General features: G+C 41.4%; 1 long non-coding RNA gene across 1 annotated transcript; it reads right to left on the bottom strand.

The window, feature by feature from the left end:
- Positions 1–1060: 1060 nt before the first annotated feature.
- On the bottom strand, positions 1061–4334 carry LOC147757902 (uncharacterized). Its single transcript, XR_015320640.1, has 3 exons — positions 3409–4334; positions 3199–3287; positions 1061–2999 (listed from the first exon to the last, which is right to left on the bottom strand). It is a non-coding gene; the product is annotated as an uncharacterized LOC147757902 (long non-coding RNA).
- Between the last annotated feature and the right edge of the window lie 1901 nt (positions 4335–6235).

The raw sequence follows: 6235 nt of genomic DNA, 5'->3' as shown, positions 1-6235 counted from the left end.
CATTTTTTTTTTATCCACGTAATCACGAAATTGGTTGGTCATTTACGAAGATCAAACGTCTCTAATGGAAAGTTAGTAAATTTACCTTATGATGCCTTGGTTTGCTGTTGCTAGCTTGATCATCCACAAGTTACTCTCATAGTGAAAACACGGTAATGATTCATAAGGATGACACGTGTAAAAGATTAACTCCGTTGCAACCATCAGCGTCACGCACACAAAGGGCCTCTATATAGTACCCCAATTACCCGCTACCCGTGGGCAGGCTTCTGCGGCGCTTCTTTGTCTTTCCACTCGTCGGGTAGCGATTTCCTTGGCATCGGGTCAGATGGCCATGCTAATGGAATACCATCTACAACCCCCGCTACGGCCGACATTACTAACACCATAGAAACCTGGAGGATATTTTACAGTGGATAACTCTAAGAATAGCTGCAGCTAGCGGGTCTCAGTGGAAAACAGCAAAATATCTCCTTTCCATTTTTAGACTCCGAAACAAAGCTTTCAATAAATCCCATGCACAAAGATGCCGTCCAGACACTATATGAGAAACGGCTTAGTTTACGAGTATATAATAATACCTGCAACTTTCGACTACAAGAATCCCTATATTTAAATAACAAAACAAAAGCTAGGATCACTATCACTGCATTTTTTCCTTGTACTAGCCTTAATTTAGGCTACATGGAACCGCGCGAACGAAGCTGACGGTTTAGCCGGCCGCAACTGAGACAAACCACCCGCGTATCGAAATTCATGCGTAGACAACTAGGCATTAGATACATTTAACAAGCCAATTAAACACTAAGTTTTACGATCTGTATTGGCGTGATGCACTATTTTAGACCGGTAGCACTCTTCCAGCACAGAACGAAGCCCTTCCACGCTACCTCGCATATCCCAAGGTTCAGTGAACAGATTCGTTTGTGGGGCGTATTTAAATCAAATTATGACCAAATTATTATTTTTTTAATCGTGTATATATACGTATATATATATATATATATATATATATATATATATATATATATATAAAGTGTAAGATCAGTGTTGCCGTAAGTTGTCGTAGTACTTTGTAGTACTGCAAAGATGTTCACTAACCCGGGGGCAATATTGCTTAGCCGACACCTTACCGCGTCACCTGCAATGCTAGATATCGTTCCGAATAATTCACCATAGGTCCATTGTGGAATTACGGCGGCTTCCATAGGCGTTTCATGCACGGGAAGCCGAAATGACGTTCGAATATACCAAGTCGACAGCTAACGGTAAACATTTGGCAGATCCTGATGTGGAAGCCATGAGTGGCATTTGCAATATCTGCTTTGAGATGGCTGTAGTTCGTTCGAGTACTGCCATCATCAGTCACTCAAGTGTAAACCCTTTTTTATTTAACGGGTTGTAGTTAGGACCGGCTATAGTTGGATTTTAAACGTGTACAAGCAGTTCCCACCTATCCACGATGCATTGCAGGTTGGCGAATTAGACAATTTAAGGAAGTACACACATCTCTGACATGATCCTTCGTGACAATATCTTGCTTTGCTAAATATACATCTTTAATCGTTATATTATTATGTAATATGTGTATAATAATGGTGGGCTTCCTTTCTGAAGAGATTCGCTTTCTTCTTTATTCTACAGGTACATAAACCAATTGTTCATTCCCAAGTGATTGATTTGCTAGAGACGGTTACGGTCCACTTAACAAGCTACATTTTGTTTATTACGTTCTGAATTACAAAACAAACTTTAATTGTACTTTTTATATATAGTATAGAATTATTATTGGGAAGCTATTCACAAATAGACGACATTTGGGGAATCATCCTCTAAGTAGTACTAACTTTGAAATTTGAGAGAAATAACAGAAAATATCGGGCAAATTCTTTTCGGTTTTTCTCATAAAATATTTGCTCACATCTCAAAAAAAAAAAGCCAGGAAGTAACAATAGGACACGCATGATCGAAATCGTCGGTCGGCTCTTGACAGCGCCACGCTAGATTTATACCTAGGCCACCATTTATCCCTAACACGGCACCCACTGCGCTATGACGGGTACTTGTCGCTGAGTTTTTCTCTAACCAATGTTACTACGAACATCTTAAGGTGATTCTCTTCCGTCTCGTTTTTTTCCAAAGGTGTCATCAGGCTTTGTCTCGTGTCTATTCTATATTCAAACACATTTTATTTGATCTGTGTAAAGGCCAGCGACTAATTATATCTATAACGTCGAACTTCTCCAGAACAAAACTTGAGTACGGTTTGCCATGCACGATGATCTAGGCACACCAGTTTACGTAACATAGTTTTCCCATTGATCATATATAGGTCGCCGTCGACCTACTGGCGCTTTCAGACCAGAAATGACCGGGTGGACAATGCGAAACATTGTCTCATCTTCTTATTCAAACAGCAATCTCACTTTCGAGGAACAAACCGAAGCCAACAACTGATTTTGGCCACTAAAAAGTACCCTTTCCTCTAAAATCCCTATTTAACTTGAATGACACCCGATCAACTTACGGTCGTCTACAACTAGGGACCTTATAACAATGATCGCTCGGTTTGTAAAGTTGAAAAGTTCATCCCCACCAAGTTCCCCCAATCAGTGCTGGAGAACTTTATAGTATTACAGTTTGACAACTAACTGCCGCAGCAAACAAGGAAAACAGTACACGACAAAAAAAAGCTAATCGGCTCAATCAGTATTCAGTAGTCGGGGGCCGACTAAGACATGACGGGAGGCATGATTATTAGGTAACCGCAAGATATTCCGTAGTAATTATGGATATCAGTTGAACTTAATCGATTATAGTTAGTTAGTTGGTTAATTAGACACCGAAAAACATACTTACCATAAACAAATACGATGCTCGCAATCATTCGAATGTTCGTCCTCCAGCTACACGCCCTTTCACTAAGGTACACAAGATCCGCCATTCTCACAACAGGTAAAAGGGGTCAAAAATGACTCAGCCAGCGTATGTAGTTCCAACTGAATGTTGGCAAAGCAGACGATCAGCACATCACAACCATTTTTGTCAAATATCCTTATCGAAAACACCCTTTTGCCTTTAGCTAGACTAACATCTACCGTTCGAAGCTGGTGCGCGCATCCAGCCATCTAGCAATATGCTTTTTCTAGAACCCGTGCCCACTGCGGATATTGCCACCTAGAAAGCGAAACAACTTACCATATAGAATTCACGAATGGTCACTCATTTGTTCCGCTATAGAAGCATGATTGTCCAATCCATAGAAAGAGCGTAGTCATGACTGGTCGCTACAGTGAAAAGAACACATAAAAAAAACAAGCTTGTTTTAATGCAAATACAATACTATAGTGCTCCTACTACTGATACGTTGATTTTGCTGTGTAACTAACGTTTCGATGGGAGACTCACCCGTGAATGCGCACGCCTGATGGCGGCCCTCAGATGTAAGACCTTCGACGGTCTTTGATGGAGCGTTGTCTTTTTGATGACCAACGGAAAGGCTGATAGAGCCGATGGCGATAGTCGTATGGGCCTGCGAGCTAAGCGTCGGCAGAACGCGAGTGGAGGTCGTTGGCTTTCATGTTGTCAATTATATTTAAAGTCATACGATTTATCCATTTCTTTTGACGGCAGCAGAACTAAGGAGTTTTTGACGTGCAAATTCATCAGCGCGCACAGAAGATAAAAATATTATAGGTTGGACTAAAGCGCATTTTGTATAGAAATGCTGCATAAACATTAAGTAGGATCGATTGTTTTGTTATCTTGCTTTTAAAACATATATAAACTGTTTTATGCAATATTCATTTCTTTATTTCTGCGTTCAAGTTTCATTTGTCAAGTCATCAAACTCTTTGAGTCGTCATCATTCAAACTTCCTCTTTTTAATTCAGAAATCCATCGAGTGAAAGAATATAGACAGGACCTCTATTTACTACTACTTCATTCCGAATTTTTCGCCGGCTTCAGCTCACACCTCAATGTGTTAGTGTAATCTTTCTAAGCCACAGAGATTGTATCCAATGAGAGTCGAATTCGTGGATGCCCTAAATTTTGTTCCTTTTTTAGTTACCCCCCACAGACTTATCCTGGCTTAGCAGTAGTAACCCGCTACTAACTATTATTACACTGTTTTTAATAGCAATAGCAGGAGCGGTAGTGCAACAATCAAAACAAGTCGCCGTGACCATCGTAGTCCATTCAACTGTTCTTCTTTATACCATTTCGACCTATCCTATAAGGCCGGCCCTACAAAGTACAGCACATCATGCTGCCACATTCAGCGCACATATACAGCTTATAACCTTTCCCCCAGATACCACTCCACAGTTTTCCCATAAGTTTACCCGCACTCCCCCTGTTCCCCTTTCATATACCCCTGAGCCTTAGCAGCAGCAGCAGCATTCAATGGACGGTAAGTCTGCCTATGTTTTTTATTATATATATAGCGGTAGTAGCAGCGGTGGCGCCATCAAGTTAGGCCGAGTGACGACATCGTGGGAGGCGCGAATGTCCAAACTGGTCATCGAATGAAATGAGCCACGGCAGCAAAGGAAGCTCTGTCGGGGCTTTGTTTATGAGTTATTTTACTTCTGAGGGGCTTACCAGCTCGAACGGCAAATTCGGTGTTCCTTCTAGGCTTCGCCTAGACATCGCGATGGCAATGCTTGGGAATGAGCCGCTTTCTTTAGGCGCCTAAGGACAAGGTTATAATGCTGTTCGATAGCGATGGAGACGACTTTAGCCCCGGAGCGGAACCTGGCCATCGAAAAAATAACTTGATGAGGTGCGTGTTTGGGCGCGTGCTTGCTAGTTTTTGCCACCGGTTACCGCCAGACGGCTTTTCGCTTTGCTTTTTACTGCTGAATTTGATTGATGAACAGACAGCATCAAGCAAAGCTTTAAAGCAGCCCTAGTTCGTTCGTTAGCTACCAGCGACTCGATAAAATTGGAACGTTCATCACATTAACATTAGAAGCAAAGCGAAGGCGGGCTGCAGAAGCTTCAATATACCGGCTAAAAGAGAAAGACCGCGCGGGCGGATCGAAAAGCCTTGTCTCGAGTTATTGGGGCAACATCCAATCAACGAATAAGAACTCATGATGGCGGGACGCCACCCAGCACCAGCAAACTCCTCATCAAGGGCAAGCCGCACCATTAAATGCCTGCTAGGATCTCAAAACCTAAGCCCCTCAGATAGTTATATGTTTCAATCGAAAATCACTACAGTTACCACTGGCAAGTGGTCGACGTAATGTGGAAACTACGCGGGGGCGTTGGCTGCGATCGAAGTCAACTGAAGATGGCCAGAGGGTTGCCCAGTGTGAAGTTAAGGTGTGTTAGAAGTCGGAGAGCACTGGGGTGTATAGGGGAAAGAAAAGATCGAGGTCTCACTGTAAGCAGTAGCAATTACTGGATTATACTGAAATGGGTTCTCAAAAAAAATTGGATAGAACCAAGCGGGTTTTTGTCGAATCGTGCGCAGTTGGGAACTATTAAGCGCAACTACAGTAGGTATTAACGTCAAATACTGTCTCGTAGATACCCCTTCCTGGCTAGAATCAAAAAGTTTTACATCTTATTCTGTGTTAACTCAGAAGGTGCAGTCTGGTTTGTTCCATTGGATTCTGATAGGCATATGAAAGTTAGAAACATCTTAAATGAACCAAACGAGTTTCGTAGACTAAAGCAACTTACATAGTAAAAAATTGACCTACACCAGATCTTACAAACACAACTGCGGCCTTATGATTACGTCCTAGTAATGATTATTAATATCAGTAACTTTGGAAATTTTAAACTTTCATTAGTGTTTTATTCAGGTAGCTAACTTCAATCATATAGGCTGATAAAAATAAGCTAACTAAATTCCCTTTATAGTAAAGAGGTAAGGTTTTACGAAGTTGATAGATTGGTAGTCTATAAGTTAAAGGGGTAGCTGTCTTCTTCGAATTCACGGCATTAAACTATACTTCTGAAAGCTTTTTTTAGTTCTCATAATTTTAATATTCAGCCTATCAGAATCAATACGAGTGGCTATTTTCAATTGATGAAAACGGTTCATTTTCTGATTGTTATTTATATACTCGCCGAATACATTACGGTCCTACATTTATGCGGCCACCGACGATCAGCTATGCGCGTCCATCGAGGATTTACCTCGATGGCCGCACAATAGGCATAACGGGACGCCAGTTTTTCTAAGTGAATCGTTTAGGTCTAATTTTTAACTTAG

Source organism: Varroa destructor, unplaced genomic scaffold (assembly GCF_002443255.2).
Source record: "Varroa destructor unplaced genomic scaffold, Vdes_3.0 BEIS01000002.1, whole genome shotgun sequence".
Lineage (NCBI taxonomy): Eukaryota > Metazoa > Arthropoda > Arachnida > Mesostigmata > Varroidae > Varroa > Varroa destructor.
The sequence above is the reverse complement of the archived record's forward strand: the minus strand, read 5'-3'. Positions and strand labels throughout refer to the sequence as shown.